This window comes from Antechinus flavipes, chromosome 2 (assembly GCF_016432865.1).
Source record: "Antechinus flavipes isolate AdamAnt ecotype Samford, QLD, Australia chromosome 2, AdamAnt_v2, whole genome shotgun sequence".
In the NCBI taxonomy this organism is placed as follows: Eukaryota; Metazoa; Chordata; class Mammalia; order Dasyuromorphia; family Dasyuridae; genus Antechinus; species Antechinus flavipes.
The window spans coordinates 27,817,345-27,840,966 of record NC_067399.1 but is presented as its reverse complement, the minus strand read 5'-3'; positions in this window follow the sequence as shown (position 1 = coordinate 27,840,966).

The window sequence follows — 23,622 nt, the reverse complement described above, 5'->3', positions numbered from 1 at the left end:
ATTGGAACAAAAGTGAGTGCAAGGGATAATGTAGTAAAAAATTACCCTGGAATGGGTTCTGTCAATAAAAAGTTATTAAAAAAAATTAAATTAAAAAATAATAATAAGCAGCATCTATCCAAAAGCATTAGCAAGAATTATTTTATTATTTTTATTTTACCTTTTTATTTTGAAAACATATGCATAGATAATATTTGTAGCAGCTCTTTTTGTGATGGTGAAAAATTGAAAAATGAGTGAATGTCCATCAATTGAAGAATGATTGAATCAGTTATGGCATATGAATATAATGAATATTATTGTTCTATAAGAAATAATGAATAGGCCAATTTTTTTTAAAAATCTATAAAGTTTTACATGAACTGCTAAGTAAAGTGAGCAACACTGCAAAAGTAAGATTGTGTGACATGATAATAGACTTATCTCTTCTCAACAATTCAGTAATCCAAGGCAATTCCAATAACCTTTGGATGGAAAATACTATCTGCATCCAGAGAGAGAGATCTCTGAAGACAATAGATAATGAAGCATACTGTCTGCACCTTTTTACTTTCTCTTCTATTCTTTTTCTTATGAACTTTCTTTTTAAATTTTTTTCTCTTTCAAATATGACCCATGAGAATACATTAAAAAATGAATGTACATTTATGACCACAAATAAAAACAATCAAATGTATAGATGATTTATATGGATAATTATTTCTATTTCTCAAGAATACATCTGATTTATCTTTATATCTATTATTTATATCTTTCTACATGTATCTCTATTTTTATCTAGACACACACACATATACATATACAGATAGATATATTTACTACCAACATATCCTTTTCCTACATAATTTTGTTATCTAGGCAATTGATTGAACCCTATATATTATTTTGTTTTAATCATATTGAGCAATACTAGCCTTGATGAGAATGTAAAAGTAACGTTCAGTAATTATCTTCAAAAATAAAGGGTTGCCAAGTGTAAGGAATCACAAACACTTTGTCATTTCCTGGAGAAAATAACTAGGAACTATTTACAAGGTTAAGGCTTCAAAATAGTTACAATGCATATATATATATATATATATATATATATATATATATATATATATATATATATATATACATGTCTCTATCTGTCTGTATGGTTATCTATGTATCTTTCTGTCTCTATATGTCTATCTCTCTAAAGAGTGTTGTCCTAGATGTCCTTGTCATCACTTGAGTCTTTAATCCAGGGTCAATTTATACTTCTTAATGGTGCAGAAATGGAAATTACTCAACTTGGACTTTGGAATGCATCTTCTCTATGACCCCTAAGATTTTATAATAATCAAGGCAGTATCTGATCTTTAATACAGTCCCCTACTCTCTGTGTTCCCTATACAAATCTAAAAAAATTAGCTGTAAAATAGCCTGAACTCCATTTTGCATAGAGCTATGGACATAAAATCTGTAAGAAAAGCTAAGTCTCCTGTCTAAACAAACAAACAGAAAAGAATGAAATCTTCATAGAGGAGGTACACTGCAATCATTTACAATTTTGTCTGTTTTGTTTCCTTTTTCGTATGCTGCTTTGAACTTACCTTGTCTAAAGGACATATACTTCTGAATCAGTGCTTAATATACTGTAGCATCCAAGTTCAGCGCAACTCAGGTTTTTTGTCAACTTTAGAAAGGAAGAAAATACATAAACTAAAATTTTATTTTACTTACCTTTACCAGCAACAGTCATTCTGTTTCTATGGAAACCTTTGCCATACAGCAACATACTGTAACTTGGCTTAGAAGAAAACATGTTTTCTTCAACATCATTCAGCCTTTACCCATATTTTTGGCAAAAGTCCCAGGATCTTAAGTGTAAAGCCAGCACTTCCAGGTGTTCAGTAAAATGTCAAAGTTAGCTGTGAATTATGGAGTCATCACGGGCCACTCTATTATTTTTTCATTTTGTTTTATTTTGTTCATCCCACATACACCCCTAGTTTTTAACCTTTTCTAGGTTAATTGATAGAAAAACCTGTGATTGTGTTTTCAACATTTTACAGCTGTTTCCTTATAAATGGGGTCCAATTTAGTAGCAGTGCAGTTATTTCAATTTTTAATTGTTTTAAATATCTCTTAAATATTAATGCTTTTACCTTAGTGATCAACTAGAAATGTGGGTCTCTACTCTCTGAAGTGAGGGTAAGAAGAAAGTAAGAAAATAGATTCACTTTAAATGCTCTCTGAATAAAGGAAATATATATAAAAAAAAAAGAAAGAAAAATACATCTTTGGTGCTCATATTATCATTCACATGGAAGGACTTTTTACTCCCTAAGTCCTATGTTCTTATAGAATTGATGTTTTAACAAAAAAAGCATTAGCCTTCACCAGAGATTAGCATTTTATGTTATGAGAATCAAGTGGAAATAATGGAAAAGGTTTATTTTAGGTTCTTAAAAAATAGCTTCCTTAAATCTAACTCTCAGGAAACAGGACTCACCATTTTTAATGAAATTTGGGGTGGTATTTTCCCCTTTGAGACTCTCTCTACATATCTCTGAATATTACTTTTTTTTTTTTATTTTTGATTTACACACTGTCTCTGTGATGACCATGTTAGCACTCTGGATACTTTAAAATCAGCCGAGTTAGGATAAACAAAAATCCTTGATTTTTATTCTTTATGGAAGGGAGAGGAGGACACAGGAATCTTCTCTTTCTTCTCCCACTCTAAGCCACCTCACTCATCCTACTCCACCCTTTAAATCCCCCTCAATCTTTCTATATACCAACAGATCAAACCTGCACAGAATAATGGGCAGGGCCATTCTTTCTCCAAGCATATGCTAATATGGTAATTAATTGGTAATTAGCCTTAAGTTTTCGGATTCAGTGTATTAACTCAGTTTCAGCCCATGACATGTCTCTTTACAGTCTCCTTTATTATATGAACATTTTTAGGAAAGATGATTTATAAACACATTGAAAGTAATAAATTAAGAAAGATTTAAGTAATAACTCATATTTTAAAATTTTATTTAACTAATTAATCTTTAATACACTTTAATATACTTTGCTTTATAAATCATGTTGGGAGAGAAAAATTGGAACAAAAAGAAAAAAAATATATATGAAAGAGAAAAAAGAACAAAAAAAGAAGTTCACTTCTGTGTTGATTTACATTCAATCTTCATAATTCTTTTTTTGGATACAGATGGGATTTGTTCTCCAAAGTCTATTGGATTGCATTGATCATGAGCCATGGAGAAAAACCAAATCTTTCATACTTGATCATTACATATTCTTAGTGTTATTGTGTACAGTATATTACTGGTTCTGCTTGTTTTGCTTAGCATCAGTTCATGAAAATCTTTCCAGGCCTTTCTAAAATAAGTTTGTTCATCATTTTTATATAACAATAACAACCCATTATCTTCATATATCACAGCCCTATCACAATTAATGGGCATCTACTTATTTTCCAATTCTTTGCTTCCACAAAAAAGGTTGCTACAAACATTTTTGCACATGTGGGTTTTTTTCTTTATTATTTCCTTGGGATACCGACCCAATAGTGACACTCAAGGATCAAAGGTTATGCCCAATTTTAATAGCTTTTTATTTACAAGTTATATGTATGGGTAATTTTACAGCATTGACAATTGCCAAATCTTTTGTTCCAATTTTTCCCCTTCTTTCCCCCACCCCCTCCCCTAGATGTCAGGATGATCAGTAGATGTTAAATGTATTAAAGTATAAATTAGATACACAATAAGTATACATGACCAAATCATTATTTTGCTGTACAAAAAGAATCGAACTCTGAAATATTGTACAATTAGCCTGTGAAGGAAATCCAAAATGCAGGCAGGCAAAAATATAGGGATTGGGAATTCAATGTAATGGTTCTTAGTCATCTCCCAGAGAGAGTTCTTTCACTGGATATACCTGGCTCAGTTCATTATTGCTCCATTGTAACTGATTTGGTTCATCTCATTGCTGAGGATGTATGCCCAATTTTATAGCCCTTTGAACATAGTTTCCAATTGCTTTCTGCAATCTTTGAATCAGTTCACAATTCCATCAACAATGCATTAGTATACCAAGATAAGATCAAAATGGGTCCATAACCTAGGCATAAAGAACGAGATTATAAATAAATTAGAGGAACATAGAATAGTTTATCTCTCAGACTTGTGGAGAAGAAAGAAATTTGTGACCAAAGATGAACTAGAGACCATTACTGATCACAAAATAGAAAATTTTGATTACATCAAATTAAAAAGCCTTTGTACAAACAAAACTAATGCAAACAAGATTAGAAGGGAAGCAACAAACTGGGAAAACATCTTCACAGTTAAAGGTTCTGATAAAGGCCTCATTTCCAAAATATATAGAGAACTGACTCAAATTTATAAGAAATCAAGCCATTCTCCAATTGATAAATGGTCAAAGGATATGAACAGACAATTTTCAGAGGATGAAATTGAAACCATTACCACTCATATGAAAGAGTGTTCCAAATCATTATTGATCAGAGAAATGCAAATTAAGACAACTCTGAGATACCACTACACACCTGTCAAATTGGCTAAGATGACATGAAAAAATAAGGATGAATGTTGGAGGGGATGCGGGAAAACTGGGACACTAATGCATTGTTGGTGGAGTTGTGAACGAATCCAACCATTCTGGAGAGCAATCTGGAATTATGCCCAAAAAATTATCAAATTGTGCATACCCTTTGATCCAGCAGTGTTTCTATTGGACTTATATCCCAAAGAAATACTAAAGAAGGGAAAGGGACCTGTATGTGCCAAAATGTTTGTAGCAGCCCTATTTGTAGTGGCTAGAAACTGGAAAATGAATGGATGCCCATCAATTGGAGAATGGCTGAGTAAATTGTGGTATATGAATGTTATGGAATATTATTGTTCTGTAAGAAATGACCAGCAGGATGAATACAGAGAGGACTGGCGAGACTTACATGAACTGATGCTAAGTGAAATGAGCAGAACCAGGAGATCATTATACACTTCGACAACAATATTGTATGAGGACATATTTTGATGGAAGTGGATTTCTTTGACAAAGAGACCTGAGTTTCAATTGATAAATGACGGACAAAAGCAGCTACACACAAAGAAAGAACACTGGGAAACGAATGTGAACTATCTGCATTTTTGTTTTTCTTCCCGGGTTATTTATACCTTCTGAATCCAATTCTCCCTACGCAACAAGAGAACTGTTCGGTTCTGCAAACATATATTGTATCTAGGATATACTGCAACATATCCAACATATAAAGGACTGCTTGCCATCTAGGGGAGAGGGTGGAGGGAGGGAGGGGAAAAAAATCGGAACAGAAATGAGTGCAAGGGATAATGTTGTAAAAAAAAATTACCCTGGCATGGATTCTGTCAATATAAAGTAATTATTAAATAAAAATTAAAAAAAAAAACAATGCATTAGTGTCCCAGTTTTCCCATATTTCCTGCAAATTTTATTATTATCTTTTCCTATCACATTAATTAATCTGAGAAGTGTGAGGTGGTACCTTAGAGTTGTTTTAATTTCCATTTCTCTAATGAACAGTGATTTTAGAGCATTTTTTTTCATATAACTTATAAATGGCTTTAATTTCATCATTTGAAAATTGTCTATTTGTATCCTTTGACCATTTATCAATTGTGGAATGATTTGTATTCTTATAAATTGAGCATAGTTCTTTATATATTTTAGAAATGAGACCTTTATCCAAAACACTGTTTTGATGACAGTTCCTTTATATTATAGTTTTAGATACTGCTATGCCACCATCCTTTGTATTTTTTACCCTCCATTAATTCCCTTGATATTCTTAACATATTGTTCTTCCAGATAAATTTCTAGTTCTATAAAATAATGTTTCTACAATTTTATTATTGTGTCACTGAACAAGTAGTCAAATTTAGACAGAATTATCATTTTTATTATATTAGCTTGACCTACCCATGAGCAATTATTACATTTCTAACTGTTTACATCTGACTGTATGAGAAGTGTTTTGCAATTGTGTGATAACTCATTTAGTTCTCATTATTATGTCATTTTAGTTCTCATTTTAATAAGAATGATGACATATTGAGGGAGGTACCTGGATGGGGATGACCTAATGGGGGGAGGCACCTAGCATGACATAATGGAGGAAAGTCCCAGAGAGGCTTCTGATACTCTAATGATGTCTAACATGGATGAAGACCTTTATCCCATTATACATTAAGAGGAAATGATTATAGCCTAAAGTCTAAGATGTAAGACCTTTATCCTAACATTAAGAGAGAATGGTTATAACCTGAGGCATATTAACTGAATAGGACAATTAGGGAAACTGGGTCAGGACATTAAAAGAGAACTGTGGCACAACAATATTGGTCTGATTAGCCACAGTTAGTCACTGTACTTTGACCCCAACATAATGAAGTAATTTTGGTGCTTTTCAAGAACAAAGGACAAAAGTTAGCTACTAAATGGAAGCAAAAGTCTGCATTCTCTCTGCTGGTTGTCCCACAATGCTGCTGCTGTTAGCTTTCTTGGAACTTTTTTAAATGCTCAAGGCCTACTTATGCAAAAACACAACCATCATTCTCAGGTCTACTTTGAATTTGTGACTCAAAACTATCTAGTTGTCAACAAAGAGGTTTGTGTGCACCTATTTCTACAAAGTGTCCTAGTGTGGATCTTATGATGACTAGATATGTGTCTGGGACCTCTTCTTTTCCTAAAACACAGTCTCTATGTTGGTGCTGAAATTTCTTTTCAATACAAGATTTTCCTCATCAGTATCCTGTCACTTCTCAATCTGTCTCCCCATGGCAAGATATATTGGACAAATAATTTACTGTGAAATGCCTCCTCCCCCTATTTTCCCTTCAGAACTTATTCTAGAGAAATTTCTACATATTCTTGGTAGAGTCTTGTGTTAGGAGCTTAGTACAATGTTTTCTATTACTGGGCTGTCTTGTATCCATTCTGGCCATATATTCTTATAAAGATGAATTTTTGTCCTTCCTTGATTTTAGTTAATCCATCTGAAAATGGGGATAATGTAACCTAATCACCCTACAGATTTTCTTTTAGAAGTCACTTTGCTAATCTGATAGTTTAGATTAGCCAGCATCTAGCAGCATTTACAATAAAGGATCAGAGAGCCTAGAATACCATATTCCAGGAGGCAAAGGACCTGGGTTTGCAACCAAGAATTAACTATCCACGGAGACTCAGCATTATCTTTTCGGAGAGACTATGGAGCGTCAATGAAATAAGAGATTTTCAATCATTTCTACTTAAAAAAAAAGAAACAGAAAATTTAATCTACAATCACAGGACTCAAGAGAAGCACAGAAAGGTAAACAGTGAAAAAAAATTATGTTATTTAAAGCTTAACTATATACATTCCTAGATGGGAAAACGATATATTTAACTTTTGAGAACTGTATCTGTCTCTGGGGCAGACAGAGGGAGCACTGCATGAATTGAGGGTGTGGTTATGAATAGACTGTGATGTGATGACACCAGGGAAAAGAATGTTGAGTACTGGGGAAAAAAAGTGTGTATTTGACAAAGAAAAAAGGGGAAGTATAATGGAACAATAAGTTCACATGAAGAGGTGCAAAGGACCTATTACAAATGAAGAGGGTGACAGGGAAAAGGAGGAGAATGAGCATTGATATTTGATCTCATCAGTTTTAGTTCTAAGAAGCAATACTTTAATCGTTTAGTTGTATATAGAAATTTATATAATACTAAAAAGAATTAGGAAGGTAAAGAGGGGGGAAAGGAAGGGCAAGATGGGAGATGGCAGAAACACTAGGGGAAAAGGTAAGAAAGGGGGAGAAAGGGTAATAGAAAATAAGGTAGTGGGTGGGGTGGGTTAAAAAAAAAAACACTGCCAATAGAAGGGAGGCAGTGATAAGAGATAAGGGTGGGGTGGGTAAAAAAAGCACTACTAAACAAATATGATAGAGTAAATGTCAATTACTTTTTAAAATGCTAGCTATTATGATGTAAATTAAGATAAAGAGAAACCACATAGTCAAACTTACATTTTAGCCTTGTTTCATCCCTAATCTATTTAATTCATATATTCATTTATGAGATGAATGAGAAGTCTAAAAGACATAGTTTCTGGATAATTAATAAATATTTTGTTAATTAGGATAGCAAATAGGAAAACAAATTGAGCCTGAGCATTCTATTTTATAACCAAAGTCATTGCATGGAAATTATTGAATGTTAAAAAATACATTATTGATCAAAGAAATGCAAATTAAGACAACTCTAAGGTATCACTACATACCTGTCAAATTGGCTAGGATGACAGGAAAAGATAATGATGTATGTTGTAGTATAATGCCAGAGAAACTGAGCAAGACAGCAATTAGAGAACAATTTAATAATTTATTTAATGGAGAGATTTACTGGGACCAAATGGATCCATGGTTTGGGCCCAGGGATGAATGAGACTATTGTCTCAAAGAATCCAGCCCTGAATGTCGGAAACAAGATTCTTTTATAGGGTTACAAGACCGATGACCTAATGGGGGAGGCATGTGGATGGGAACAACCTAATGGAGGTAGGAACCTAGGATGAGGATGACATAATGGAGACAGGCACCTAAGATGTCATAATGCAGGGAGTTACTGGAGAGGCTACTGATATGCTAATAATGCCTAAAATGGATAAAAACCTTATTCCATTAAACATTAAGAGGGAATAAGTATAGCCTACTATCTAAAATATAAGACCTTTATCCTATCAAACTTTAAGAGAGAATGGTTATAACCTGAGGCAGAGTAACTAAATAGAGGAAACTGGGTCAGGACATTAAAAGAGAACTGTGGCACAACAGTAGGTGATGTGGGGAAACTAGGACACTAACACCTTGTTGATAGAGTTGTAAACTAATCCAACCATTCTGGAGAACAATTTCAAAATTTGAATTGCTCAGAGGGATATAGGGATATTAAACTGCATACCCTTTAACCCAGCAGTGTCATTACTGCGCCTCTATCCCAAAAAAGATGATAAAGGAGGGAAAGGGATCAGCCAACATGAGCAAATATGTTTGTGGCAGCCTTTTTTGTAGTGGCAAAAAATTTGAAAATGAGTGGAGTTCATCACTTGGAGAATGGCTGAATAAATTATGGTATATGAATTTTATGGAATATTATTGGTCTATGTGAAACAATCAGCTGGATGATTTCAGAAATGCCTGGAGAGACTTATTTGAACTAATGTGAAGTAAAGTGAGTAGAACTAGAAGAAAACTATACAAAGTAACAGCAAGATTATGTGGTGGTCAATTCTGACAGATATCTTTTTTTCAAAAATGAGATGATTGAGGTCACTTACAATAGTCTTGTGATGAAGAGAGCCTTCTGCACCCAGAAAGAGGACTATGGGGACTGAGTCTGGATCACAATATTGTACTTTCACTTTTTTATTGTTGTTTGCTCACATTTTATTTTCTTTCTCATTTTGTTTTACTTTTTCATAGATTTTTTTTGTGCAGCATGATAATTATGGAAATGTGTATAGAAGAATTGCATATGCTTAAAACATATTGGATTGTTTACCATCTAGGCGAGGGTTTGGGAAAAAGGAAAGAAAAAAATAGAACTTAAGGTTTTTCAAGGGTAAATGTTGAAAATTATCTATGCATATGTTTAGAAAATTAAAAAAAAACTTTCAAAAAATAATAAAATAAAATAAAAGGCATTAGGGGTTCTTGCCATTAAAAAAAATATTGAAAAAGTGAGTGTCCCTGAGATTGAAAAATCAACTCTCATGCATGTTAACTAATATAACTATGTCAAGCAATATAATAACAATCAAATAATAGAAGGAATATTATAAGGAGAGGTAGACTTTTTCTAATGAGTTACTAGAGGACATATTTCTGATCATGCTCACACTCCTGGAGCATAACCATCTCCAATAATGTATATAAAAAAAAATCTATTCTTCATCTAGTCTTCTTGAACAATGAATATTGTTATAAATTCTACCTAGATAATGTGATCTGGGTGGGATGGATTTTGAGAAAAGGTTAGAAATGTCCTTAATAGATTGGTGAAAAAGAAAAAGAAAAACAAAACCAAAAATAAACAAAAACAAAAACAAAATAAAACTGAGTTTCATTGGCTCCTATGTACAAGACCAATTATTAATATAATTTTTAAAATAATTTTTCTCACATATAAACACACACATGTTCTAATGATGCCATTAAAGAATTTCCATAACCTAAAAGAGGCCTATCATTCACGTACACTATTCACACTGCACTACTCTTATGACACAATACAAGTACTCTAGGGCAGCTAGGCACTATTGCAGATAGAATAGTGGCCTTCTTTCTGAGTTCAAAACTGGCCTCAGACACTTATGAGCTACATGACCCTGGGAAAGTCAGTGGTGGTAGTTTAGTAATTACAAAACTAAAACTATATTATAAAGTAGCAGTCATCAAAATCATTTGATACTGGCTAAGAAATAAAATCGTGAATTAGTGGAATAGTTTAGATACACATAACACAATAATCAATGGATATAGTAATCTTGAATTACTATAACTACAACTTCTGGAATAAAGACTCACTATTTCACAAATAATGCTGGAAAAGTAGAAAATAATATGTCAGAAACTTAGCATATGCCTGCATTTCACACACTTGCCAAAATAATGTCAAAATGGGTGCATGATTTGGACATAAAGGGTGATACCATAAACAAATGAGGAGAGCAAGGGATAATTTACCTATCAGATCTTTAGAGAAAAGACAAATTTATTGCAAAAATTAACTAGAGAACATGATGAAATGTCAAAGAGACAACTGTGATTACATTAATTTTTTTAAAGTGTTTTGTACAAACAAAACCAATAGAAACCAGTTTAAAAGGGAACTACAAAGCTGATGTCACTTTTTTTTTTACAGCTAGTGTTTTTGATAAAAGTCTCACATCTAAAATATATTGAGAACTGTGTCAAATTTATCAGAATACAAGTCATTTCCCAATTGATAAATGGCCAAAGAATATAAACATTTTTCTGATGACAAATTAAAGCTATCTATAGTTTTACAAATAATGCTCTAAATAACTATAGCTTAGAGAACTACAAATTAAAGCAACTTTGTTGTGTCATTACATATCTCTCAGATTACCTAAAATGACAGGAAAAGATAATGATGGATGTTGAAGGAGATGTGAGAAAACTTAAACATTAATGAATTATTGATGGAGTTGTGAACTGGTTCAATCATCTGGAGAGACATTTAAATCTATGTCCAAAGTTCTATAAACTGTGCATACTCTTTGACCCAGTGGTGCCTTACTGCATCTGTATCTAAAAGATATTATAATGAAGAGAAAAGGACACACATGTGCAAAAATGTTTGTAACAGCACTTTTTGTGATAACAAAAAAAATGGAAAATGAATAGATGCACATCAGTTGTAGAATAGCTGAATTAGTTGTGGCATATTAAGATAATGTAATTTTATTTTTTCTATAACATTGATGAACCAACTGATTTTAGAAAGGCCTGAAAAGATTTACATGAACTGATGCTGAGTGAAATAAGAACTAAGAATACAGTACACATAGTAACAGTAAGATTGTTCAATTATCAACTATGAAAGGTTTGGTTCTTCTCCAGTGGTTCAGTGATTCAAGCCAATTGCAATAAACTGGATAGAAAATGCCATCTGCAACCGGAAAAAGAACTATGAAAATTGAAGGTAAATCAACACATGCTGCATTCACTTCTTTTTTACTTTTTTTTTCTTCTCCCATCATTTTTTCCTTTTGTCCTTTAGTTGTTTTTTTTTTCCTCTCCCAACATGACTTTTTTTTTCTTCTCCCATCATTTTTTCCTTTTGTCCTTTAGTTGTTTATTTTTTTTTCCTCTCCCAACAGATTCATAAAGAAATGTGTATTATAAGGTTAATATACATGTATAACTTGAAAAAAAGAAGAAAATAAATTGCCTAGGACATAGAAATCAAATCATAAGTAAATAATGCTCTCGTTTGATAGAAATTTCCCAAATGGATTATGGAAAACTGTGTGGTCTAATCAACAGAGAGACATATCTAGAGTGTGAGATACCCGAATTTAAATGCAGCATGAAATACTAGCTGTATGATCCTCCTGAACAAATCATTCAACCTTTGTCCACCTCCATTTCCTCATCTTTAAAATGGGATAATAATAAAATGGGGAAATCACTGTGATGTTTCCATGAGTTAATATTTTTAAGTAGTTAGCATACAGTAAGCCTTATATAAATATTATTATTAATTTTCCACATAAATAAATTATGAACAATTCACATATAATAGTCATTAATTTTTCCTATAGCGTTATGAATCTCTATCTTGAAGCTCTTTAAAATTCAAATAACTTAAAATAAAATTAATTCTACAATTTGTATACAAATATATATATTTGTAAACAGGATTGTGGAGAAGAAATAAGCATACAGTGTCTAATATGCTCTAGGCAATATATTTAGGATTTTCCAAATATGTCATTTGGTCCACACAACTCCTGGAAAGTAAGAGCTATTATGATGCCCTCAATTGTTAGTTGGGGGAACTGACTCAAATAGAGGTTGTCACTTATCCAAAACCATACCATTTATAAATTTGAAGAACTGGAATTGAACTCAGTACTTCCTGCCTGAAGTACTGCTCTATCCATTGAACTACCTATTTGTAATGCCTAGCTAATTTTATATAGAATATAATTTACACGGGATACATTTTGTAGAAATACCTTATAATGATTTTAATATTATCCACCATAGTCATATTTCTTTCTTTTTTTATTATAGCATTTATTTATCTTAATACACATAGCTTTATGAAACATGTTGGAAGACAAAAGTTAGAGGAAAAGGGGAAAAAAAAAAAAAAAAAAACATGGGTGAGATTAAAAAAAAACAGGAAAAAAAAAGTGTACATAGCATGCGTTGATTTATATTCAATCTTCATTTTTCTTTTTTCTGGATGCAGATGGTATTTTTTGTCCAAAGCTTATAGTGATTGCTTTAAATCACTCAATCACTTAGAAGAACCATACTTTTTAGAATTGATCATCACACATTTTTGCTATTATTTTATACAATGTATTTCTGGTTCTGCTTGTTTCACTCAGCATAAGTTCATGTAAATCTTTCCAGGTGTTTCTATAATCATCTTGTTCATCAGTTTTTTATTCAAAAATAATATTCCATTACCTTCATATACCACACTTGTTCATCCATTACTTAATTGATGGGCAATCACTCATTTTCCAATTATTTGCTGCCACAAAAAGAGCTGCTGCAAATAACTTAGCACATATGGGTCTTTCCCTTCTTTTGATTTTTTTGGGATACAGATCCAGTAGTGGCACTGCTGAGTTAAAGAGTATACAGAGTTTTATAGCTCTTTGGAAATAGTTCCAGATTGTTCTCCAGAATGGTTAGATCATATCAAAACTCCACCAACAATTAATCAGTGTCCCAGTTTTCCCACATTCCCTTCAGTATTAATCATTCCCTTTTCTTGTCATTTTAGCCAATCTGAGAGGTATGAGATAGTACCTCAGAGTTGTTTTAATTTGCATTTTTCTAATCAATAGTGATTCAGAACATTTTTCTTAAGTCTATAGATGGCTTTAATTTTGTTATCTGAAAATTATCTGTTCATATCCTTTGGCCTTTTATCAACTGAAGAATGACTTGTATTCTAAACTGCCACAGTTCTTTATATATTTTAGAAATGAGACCTTTATAGAAATAATAGCTGTAAATATTTTCCCTCAGCTTTGTACTTCCCTTTTAATCTTGTTTCTCTTGGTTTTGTTTGTTATTAAGGACTATGCATAAGTGAGTGCACTTAGGCGTATAAGGGGCAAGTCAATTCTCCTAGAGCCTCCACAGCTGTGAATATCTGAAGGAGTTGCAAAACAGCCTTTACTGACACAGGTGTTGCTTGTGGACTGGAAAAATAAATTGAAGGCAGAGGTAAGAGAAGTTAGACAAAGCAGGGGTCTCTCAATGGGGAGGTCCAAGAACAGCAACTGACTTTTGGTCTCCTTGAATCATCATCATCCTTGCACAAGAAAAGAAGGTCTACCAGAGGTAAAGCAAAGTTACAGATTGTGTTCCCAGCAGTTTGTGAAAAATCTTTTTAATTTAATATAATCAAGTTGTTCATTTTGCCTTTTATCATCGTCTCAAGTTCTTCTTTGGTCATTAATTCCTCCCTTCCCCAAAGATCTGATAGCTAAATTATCACTTTCTTTCTTAATTTGGTTGTGCTTTCATTTTTTAATGCCCAAATCATGTATCCAATTTTATCTTATTTTGTATGGGATATGAGAGAAGATCTATGTCTAATTTCTGACATTATTTTTCAGTTTTCCCAGCAATTTTTGTCAAATAGTGAGTTCTTATTCCAGAAATTAGTGTTTGGGGGCTTATCAAATACTAGATTGCTATAGGCCTTGATTATTGTGTCATGTGTATCTAAACTATTCCATTAATCTATCACACTATGTCTTAGCCAATATCAAATTGTTTTGATATTTGCTGATCATTTTAAATAGATACTACTGATCATTTTAAGGAAGTCCATTTATCCCTATACTCTCTAGTGTTTTCAATAGGAATGGGTATTGTATTTTATCAATTTTTTTTTCTGCATCTATTGAGTTGATCATAGACAAAATAAATAACTTCAAGAGAATGATAATAATGAGAAAACATGAAAAATTTTTTGGAAAGTTATTAGGATTAATGTTATATCTGTAGATGCTTATTTGTGCAAAATAGAAATGACCAATCAGTGGAATAGGTTAGGTTCACAGGACAACAAAGTCAGTAACTATAGCAATCAAATGTTTCACAAACCCAAAGACCCCAAATTTTGGGATAAGAACTCACTATTTCACCAAAACAGCTGAGGAAATTAGAAACTAGTTTGGCAGAAAGTAAGCATTGACCAAGATGAGATTCAAAATGGGTTTATGATGTACACATAAAGAGTTATGGTATAAGCAAATTAGAAGAATATAGGATACTTTACCTCTCAGATTGGTGGAGAAGAAAGGAATTTGTGACCGGAGAAGAAAGAATTTGTGACCAAAGAAGAACTGGATCTCATAACTGAACCATTTCTTAGCCAGTACCAAATTGTTTTGATGGTTGCTTCTTTAAAATGTAGTTTTACTTCTGGCACATCAAAGCCACCTTCATTTCCATTTTTTAAAATTAATTCTTTAAAATTCCTGACTTTTTGTTCTTCCACATTAACATTATTATTTTTTTTTCTAAATTTGTAAAATAATTTCTTGGGAGTTTGATATGGCACTAAATAAGTAGATTAATTTATATAGTATGTGTATATATACTATATAAATATATATATATTTGCTCAGCCTACACATGAGCACTTGACATTTTTCCAACTTATTAGATCTGATTATTTTTGTGGAAAGTGTTTTCTAGTTATGTTTATATAGTTCCTGATTTTCCTTGGCAGACAGATTCCCAAATATTTTATACTATCGACAATTTAGTCTTTGATGTTGTCTTTTTTTCTATTTTGAGTATATTAAGTTAAAAAGGTTTTACAAAAACAAAATTAATGCAAACAAGATTAGAAGGGAAGTAATAAATTGGGAAAATATTTTTATTTTGGATTCTGACATGGATTCTGATAAAGGCCTCATTTCTAAAATAAATAGAGAATTGACTCAAATTGATAAGAATTCAAGCTATTCTCCAATTGATAAATGGCCAAAGGATATGAACAAACAATTTTCAGATGAAGAAATTAGAATAATTTCTAAGCATATGAAAAGATGCTCTAAATCACTTTTGATTAGAGAAATGAAAATTAAAATGCCAATAAACACCTTTCAGATTGGCTGAGATGACAGCAAAAGATAATGATGAATGTTAAAGGGAATGTGGGAAAAGCAAAACACTAATATATATTTTAGTGGAATTATGAATGGCTCCAGACATCTGGAAAGCAATTAGGAACTATGCTCAAAAATCATCAACCTGTGCATACCCTTTGATCCAGCTGTGTTTCTACTGGACCTATATCACAAATAGATCTTAAAGAAGGTAAAGGGACCCACATGTACAAAAACATTTGTGGCAGGCCTTTTGTGTTGTGGCAAGAAACTGGAAACTGATTGGATATCTATCAGTTGGAGAATAGCTGAATAAGTTATGGCACATAAATATTATTGAATATTATTGTGTTATAAGAAATGATCATCAGGATGATTTTCAGAGAAGCCTGGAGAAACTTTAGTGAATTGATGCTAAGTGAAATGAGCAGAACCAGGATATCATTGTATATGGAAACAATAAGATTATATGATGATCAATTCTGATGGATATGACTCTTTCCAATAATGAAATGATTGAGGCCAGTTCCAGTGATATATTGTGATAAAGAAAGCCATTTACCCCCAGAGAGAGGTCTATGGGGACTGAGTGTGAATCACAACATAACATTATCACTCTTTTTGATGTTTTTGCTTGAATTTTTGTTCTCATTTTCTTTCCTTTTTGATCATATATATTTTTTAATGCAGCAAGATAATTATATAAATGTTTACATGTATTAGATTTAACATGCATTTTAATGTGTATAACATGTGTTAGATTGCTTACCATCTAGAGGAGGAGGTGGGGTGACAGAAGGAAAAATTTGGAACACAAAGCTATGCAAGTGATAATGTTGAAAAATTATCCATCCATCTGTTTTGAAAATAGAAATCTTTAATAAAAAAGGAGAGATTATAGTTTTGGAGTTTTGCAACAGTGTTCTTTGGGGATAATCTTGTGGGTTCTCTTTCCTGTGTTGATCAATGGATTCCTTAAATTAATATGTCTCCCTATGTTTCTAGAATATTGGATATATTGTAGAATGCTCTCCAGGTATTTTTTTTTATTATGACCTTCAGGTATGATAATAATTTTTAAATTGTCTTTCTTGGATCTATTTTTCCTGTTGGCAATTTTTCCAATGAGGTACTGCACATTTTCTACTTATTTTTTTCTTCATTCTTTTTAGTTTGTTTGACTGATTCTTGCTGTCTCACAAAGCCATTAGCTTCCATTTGCCTTTTTTAATGTTTTTAATGTATGATTCCCTTCAGTTATCTTTTGCATCTCTTTTTCCATTTGATTTATTGTAGTATTTAAGAAATTATTTTCTTCAGACAATTTTTTTCTTCCTTTTCCATGCTGTTCATTCTCTCATGCATACATCTTATTTTCTTTCTCATTTTTCTCCTACTTCTTTTATTTGCCTTTTGAAATATTTCATGAGCATTACAAAAAGCCTCTTTGGCTTGAGACCAATTCGTATCATTTTTTGAGAGTTTCTGTTTTGAGCTTCCTTGTCACCATAGTAGTTTTCTATGGTCAAGGTCCTCTTTTATTTCTTGTTTGTTTTCTTTCCTTTTCTTTTAATATTTCCTTTCTTTCTTTCTTTTTTGTTTTTAACTTTTATGATTGAGCTCTGTTCCTGGGTGAAGGTGTCAGTGTCCCAAGCTTTCTGTGCAGGCCTTGACTTTGAACACAGGTATCCTGTGTATTTGTACGGTGTAGTTTTGCCTACTCTTTTCAGGAAACAGCCTGGTTTTGCAGAGTTTGACTTCTGAGCTGGGACTGAAAGCTGCCTCACTGATTTACTACTCTGAGCCAGGATTTGGGGTCTTAATTGCTGATTTTATTTGATTATGGCCCTCTCACAGGCTTTCCCAGAGTTTATGTGAGCTGAGCCGACACTTTCACCTTGGTGACACTAACTACTTTTGGAGTTTTTCCAATTTATCTTGAATTGAATGTTGGTTTCATTCCATGAGACTCTGTCCAGAGACTTGGTTTCCTGTGGTTTTTGAGGGAAACTGAGAGCACTCGAACATTTTTTGGCTTTATTCTGGCATTTTAGCTCCACTTCCAGAAGTCCATGGTTATATTTTTTCTCATTCTAAAATATGTACATTCACTATCTTGACTGCTCTATATTTGAGGAATAGCCAGTATTTTGCAAATTTGGAAGATAAATAGAGTTCAAACCTTAGATTGTAATCTCTTTAAAATGTAATATTCTCTGTTGAGGTTTTTTTGGGGTATCTGGGAACAGCCTTCTTTTCAGTTCAGTAATCACCACAAGTGCAGCCAGGGATTAAGGTTCAAATCCTTTATTGTCTCTTTCCAAGTCATGTCTCCTTTCCTGGGGCCCAGTTAGCTTTCTTAGAGACCTATCTCTCTCCTTGGTTCCGAGAGCTTAAGCTCCTGCTGCCAGTCCTTTGTCTTCTCTGCTTCTGCCAAGTCTTGAGGTCCTCCTGAATGTGTCTTGGTTTCTGTGGGGGAGGCAGTAGGACTGACACCATGGTTTCTGTCTTCCCTAATTCTGATTCTGACTGAGTTTGTTTGAGCTTATATGGTCTCTTATCAAAGGTGTGAATCTTGTAGAACTACAGTAAGTACTAAGTACATGTACCAAACTAAAGAAGTATTAAGCATCATGCTAAATAACTATTGTCTCTATCAATTCTACTGATTTATTACCTTGTTTCAAGTTCTGGCCCATAATATTAGATCAATCATTTGCTAGCTTTGTGAGTTTTGAAAAGAGACCTGATCTTTTAGAATCTTTGCTTCCTCATTTGTAAAAGAGAGAAAATTTGTCTCATTTCTTTCAGAACTGGTAGTATTACATGATATAATTTACAGAAAGTTCTTTTTTTTTTTAAATTAGATCATATAAAAGACATCACAATATCATTGCTATAATAATAACCTTGATGTCAGAAAGACTGGGATTCAATTTGGCCTCTGACACAGATTATTTCTGTGAAGCTGACCAAGTCAATGCATTTCCCAGTACATAAGAAATCCAAAGCATATTAATTTCAGAGTGGATACTGGAAATTATTTCTTTGCTAAGAAATACCTATTAGAATAGAATTATTGACCCCATCATCCCAATCTTCAGATATAGACTCGTCTACATAATATAATTTTTGATTGATTTTTATGTACATAAATGTGTCTATATTTGAATAGGAGGTTATTGGAATTTTTCTGAGAACATGTAATAAGGGCCTGACTTAGCTTTTTGTCTGTTTGTGGAGAAGAAGTGTGTACTAAGTATAAGAATTTAAACTATGACAGTGATGATATGAGTCAGGTAGGAAGACTATAAGTAATAGAGATATTGTCAAAATAGAAATGGCCTGATGTAGAGAGTTAATAAAATACTTATGCAAATCTATATATACACAGATATATTCACACATACAAATTCATAGAAATATTTATGTAATAATATGTACATTTTCCATGGCTGAGAAAATACTTTGTGGCAAAAACTGTTTTCAGTCAAATATTTTCCCCAGTCTAGAATTATTTCAACTTAAACCCAAAAGTTAACTTTTAAAAAATGATTTATAAGGATAAGATGGGTCAGGATGATCCAAAGTTAATCCATTGAGAAAAATTGACCTAGCAAACATTCATCTTGTTTCTGTCGTGTTCTACTGCTTAAATGGGAGGCTATTCTTCCCAGGAGGATACTATCAGACTGAATTGTCGATGCTTTCTTTGGAGTTATAGTTCCACAAGTATGAACTCATTCTCAAGTAAAAAGATGCTATCACCAATGAATCTCCATTCCCGTCAATGATGCCCCAATTCCTAGTGCACTGGCCACTGCACTTGAGTGGATTGCTATTGAAACAAATCTTCAGTGAAGACGGAAAAAAATCCATTTCCAACCACAATAACCATGTTTTATACTGTGTGTGACAACCAAGGAAATATATCTATCCTAAAAAAGGACCTCATTAACTTTCTCCTTAAGCTTCCTTCTGCTATTTCTATTGAGGTTATTATTATACTTCTACTTTTGATTCTTGTTTAGAATTGGATTGAAAATACCCATGATTTCATCAAAAAAGTTTGTACCCTCCTTGATTTATTAGATGGCTTTCATGAGCTACTATAACCCAAAATCTATCATAAGGCAAGCACTTTTTGTATGATAAGGGGCTCCAAGCTTAGTCTATTATGGCCTTCAACTAATAGCAAGATCACAATTCATTACAATGTCCATATTTGGTGTCATTCTAATTTGAAAAGACCTACAAGGATACTATTTTGGAATATGTGAACCACACTGTGTAATCAAATAAAGATTTTGATAGAAGATATTATTCTTCATTCATACTCTGTGTTTTAAACAACTATGTCTATTTTACCAAATTTAATTGAGAAAAATTACATTGAATATGTGTTTCATAGTCCCCTACATGGCTTTGCAAGGAAAAATAGTTGCCAAGTTAGTACTGTGTAACTGAATGAGTCAGAGTATGATTGATTATACTGATTACAGTGGTCCAAAAAATAGCGTACTGAAAGAACAAATAATTTATATATCATGTCCCCAAAGTATTTTGCAATTTTAAGCTCTTTGAGGGTCAAACTTTTCTAAGATTATTGAAATGTGGTATATAGTTTCTTTTGCTAAGGAAAGATGGTGATGTCTACTGAAAAATAAAGAGACTAGGAAATAATTTCATTATTCATTCATTTACTTAGTGCTCATGTATTATGTACCTACTATGTGCCCGACATTGCAGTATGCCCTGTGAAGTGAAGGACAAAAATAATGTTCATGACCTCACAAAATTGGATTAAACTGGAGAAAACAGTATACACAACTACTATATCCACCAAAAAAAAAAAAAAGTTCTGATTAACATTTTGTGCCAGACACCGTGCTGAGTAATGGGGATATTGTCAAAAGGGCAACATTTCCTACCCTCAAACAGCTAATGTTGTAAAAACATAGATTAGACATTTCCTCATTTGTCACCTGTCTGCAATTCTCTGGGGTTTAAATGACTTCACCCTGCTCCAGGAAGTTTACTATTAGAAAACATCATCATCATGTAAGATCTCATTAACCTTGGCATTTCACCTCATTGCTACCTTCTATCTCTCCAATTTGAAGGTGGAGCAAAGAACTCTAAACCTCCAATTAAGAAGGTAGTCCAGCTCAGACAACTAGGCGCTACCATCTATAGAGCACTGGACCTGAAGTCAGGAAGAAACATCTTCCTAAATTTAAACCTATCTTACTATGTGACCTGAAGCAAGTCACTTAACCCTTTTTGCCTCAGTTTCCTCACTTGCAAATGAACTGAAGAAGAAAATGACAAATCATGTCCAAGAACTGGCTCACAAAATCATTGAACATGACTGAAATGAATAAGCAGCATTGTCAGCTTAGTTGTCTCTTCCTTTCTCAACTAGCTGCATTAATTTGGAATTTTCCAAATGAGTTTTCCACCATGTACTCATTGTCAGGTGTCTTTCTTTCCTTTTCATCTCCCCAGTCCACATGCTTTTCAGTGTGTGTGTGTGTGTGTGTGTGTGTGTGTGTGTTGTGTTCTTACATTAGATTGTAAATAACTATCTATCTATACACACACACACACACACACACACACACACATATATAATCTATATTAGCACAGTACTGGTTCATGTTAGATGCTTAATAATGATTTATTGACCACTAACAATAGATAAAAATAAACACAAAATATCCATTACTGGCCAAAAAGTATGAATGTAAACTAGGACCAAGAACAGTCCTTTACAAGCTTTTATCTTACTCATCTGTTTAGTGGGCAAGAATGAAGAAATGGTATTTAACATTAATTATGTTAAGTATAGTGCTTTAGTTACTCTTTTATTCATAATTTACAAGTGTGGAAATTTATACTAGTGACTAATTTTGTTTGCCTTTGTTTCTTTTGAATAAAAGCTAATTATGTGACTTTATTTTTGTTTAACATATTCCAGTACATACATTTTAGAAGCAGGAAAAAAAATAACACTCATAAACAATCTTAAAGGAGTTCCTGATCTTAAAAATAATTGGATGATAGCTCCCCATGTTTTCTGTAGGACATGGAGGAAATAAGGTGACTTGATCAGCAAATATAAGTTCCCCCCAAATTGGTAATTATTAAAATACTCCTGTATCCTCTTTATCTGTCCTGTTGAATATTTCAAATTCAATAACAGCTACAAAAAGTTATGAAAAAAGTAAGACAGTGAAAAAAAGTAATGTAAAGAAACGTAGGCTCCCCCTACCAAAAAGGTGACCTAAATAACTCCCATACTTTCTAGAAACATAAAAGTACGAGGATATTTTTAATGGGGATAGAAGGAACATTCCATCTGCTACTACTGGTTCCCATATCAGCTGTATTCCTCCAAAGCTCAGTTTCTGGGGCTATCACTTCAATTCACTTCCCCACTGTTCAATTCAGAGATAAATCTCTGGCCATTGTTCTAGACAGACTATGAGTAATTTATTCAAATGAATATAACTGGGAGCCAGTTTGGCTTCAGATCTCCTGTGTAGTATACAGGCAGAGTTTCTGAAAATATCCTCATAGCTCACTAACGACTTCATAAAATCAGTGCCAAGGACAAGATTTATTCCATCCCTGACCAGAACCTCCCCAAATGGGACATAAAGGAATCAAATGGCAGCCTTGCAGTTGTTTTAAACTGCTGCTTTTTCTGCCCCAGAACTAAACAAGTGGGTAATGATGCCAAGATGGACATCTTGGTAGACAGTAGCCAAGTCAACCTTTGATAAAAGAAATGGCAGTGAACTTTGTTGATCAGAGTATTTCCAGAAGAACTATTTCAAAGATTATCTCAAGTGAATGCAGCCACTACAATCCAAATCCATTGTTTTCAATTGCAAAGTTTCCAGATCAAATTACCAACCATGTTATATGAACTAACTGGCCATGGAAAATCTGTACATTTGGAATGAAGAGATGGGTTTAACATCAGAGCTAAAGGTTTATTTAGTTCTTCCACTTTTTGGAACCAGGTTTTATAGTCCTAGAGTAGAACTAGACAAAAACAAAAGTAAATTTTTAGTCGTATGAATACAAGGGTTTAATTCCCAGATATCTCTCTCTCTGTGTCTCTATGTGTGTCTCTGTGTCTCCGTCGCTCTCCATGGTTCTCCATGGCTCTTTTCCCCAACTTCCTTTACTGAATTGGTCATTTTGCTGCTTAATATTCAACAGATCCAAGCATTCATCCACACAACTTTGCATTAACTGTTTATTATTCCTGAAATTTCTCATCTTCATAATGTAGGTTTCCTTTAAAATTTAATTCAAACACTACCATCTTCAAATACATATTTGCTGCCCTCCCCTTCTCTCTATTATTGTCTCTTCAGTATTTTTATTCATGCATTTATTTACACACAAGATTATATATACAAAAAAATTGCATGCATGTGTCGGTGTTTGTGGTGCCCATCAGCAAATTCTAATCACCTAAAGTGCAAGGAATATTTAATTTGTTTCTTAATGTTGCCATCATCTAGAACAGTTTCTGACATGTAGTAAGTGGTTACTGGATGTTCATTGACTGATCATTTAATCTTACTCAGATTTTCATGATCAGTAAACTAAGGGGATTAGACAGAATAAGATAACAGCATTCTAAATCCTAATACCCAATAAAT